At 66.8% G+C, this 1345-nt stretch overlaps 1 long non-coding RNA gene across 1 annotated transcript in view; it reads right to left on the bottom strand.

Moving 5' to 3' along the window:
- The window catches only part of LOC120617287 (uncharacterized), a 3182-nt gene extending 1866 nt beyond the window's left edge, over nt 1–1316 (bottom strand). Inside the window, exons 1-2 of the long non-coding RNA XR_005656879.1 lie at nt 749–1316; nt 52–193 (exon numbers count right to left, since the gene is read on the bottom strand). This is a non-coding gene — a long non-coding RNA (uncharacterized LOC120617287). The remainder of the gene's footprint in view (nt 1–51; nt 194–748) is intronic.
- Nucleotides 1317–1345: the final 29 nt, after the last annotated feature.

The following is a 1345-nucleotide window of genomic DNA, read 5'->3' as shown; positions in this document are numbered from 1 at the left end:
GACAGGAGAGGTGACAGAGGACTCTGCCCAGGACCTCTCACGGCTTCTCACCCAGTCACACCTGGACGCAACTTGAGCATCTCCTGGCGGCGAGGGGCTTCCCAGGGCACTGACAACAGCTGGACGCTTCCTTGAGACCCTTTGCGCACAGGCTCAGCTGGCTGCCCTCGTAACCATGGTAATTGTCAGCATCCTGGAGAAGCCAGGGCGCCTGGCGAGTGGCCAGCCCAGTGCCCGTCCTTCAGTTTTGGAATACGGACAGATTCTTTAGCGCCCAAGGGGGCATGGGCCGTGGGCTATGACAATGTCCAGGCGAGGGTGCAGGGGCCAAGTGCGACTCACCGGGAGGAGCTGCCCAGCCCGACGAAGAGGTGCCGGGCTGGCGGCACCGAGTGCAGGCGTGGACAGCCGGGCGCCCCTCCCCCACCCAGCGTGTCGCCACGGCCTTGGGGCGTCGGCCACCCAGTTCACCACGCATGCCTTGCCGCCGAGCCGTGCCTGCACCGGGGACTTGCGCCCTTCCCGCGAAGACGAGTTGGAACGGTGATAGTTTTAGGTCCACAGAGAGGAGGGCAGATACCAGGTGTTCCGGGCTCAGCGGTACAGAGCGAAGAGGTGGCCCCTGGCCACTGAACGGGGGCCGCAGTCGCACCGACAACCAGAACGGGAAGCTCGTGAGCTGCTGGCCAGGCATGGCGGTCAGGGGCCAGTCACCCCCGGGGTCAGGGCGGGACGGACAGAAACGCACTCTGTGGGTTGAGATCCGCTTCTTCGTCTGCGTGTGGCTCTGACAAGCTGCCTCGCGTGTGAGCCGTGCGCTAGGCTCCGGCTGCCACAGTCAGATGGGCTCGGCCACCCCTCACGACGGCCCCTCTGTAGTTGGGACACAGACTCTCAGAGCAAACAGAGGAGGGAACGTGAGGTGCTGGGGCCACCTCGGGGTGCACTGCCAGGCACGTGGGGCCCCGGGGGAGGCAGCCCCCAGCAGAACCTGGCCGGACGGCCCAGGCCGGAGGAGAGCGCCCAGACCGAGGCAGGGAGCAGTCAGCACTGTCCCCCGCACGCAGAGTCAGGGGCTGGATGGGGCCGGGCAGGAGAGGAAGAGGCAGCACTGGGTTTAGAGGTCACCTCGGTCTGGGGCACGGAGAGAAATCCGCACAGCGCGGAAGCTGCTCACCTGGACAGAGGGGCCCCCCGCCCCCCAACGACCCCCGGGGAGGCAGCACGGCCACCACTCACAGATGCTCCTGACAGGAAGTGCCCCTTGGGTTCGGCGTGTCACAGGTCCTGGTGACATTGGCGGGGACAGAGGGTCCAGGGGGTGGGAGGGGGGCAGAGGCAGGAA

The sequence above is a fragment of the Pteropus medius genome, unplaced genomic scaffold, assembly GCF_902729225.1.
Source record: "Pteropus medius unplaced genomic scaffold, Ma_sr-lr_union100, whole genome shotgun sequence".
NCBI lineage: Eukaryota > Metazoa > Chordata > Mammalia > Chiroptera > Pteropodidae > Pteropus > Pteropus medius.
The sequence above is the reverse complement of the archived record's forward strand: the minus strand, read 5'-3'. Positions and strand labels throughout refer to the sequence as shown.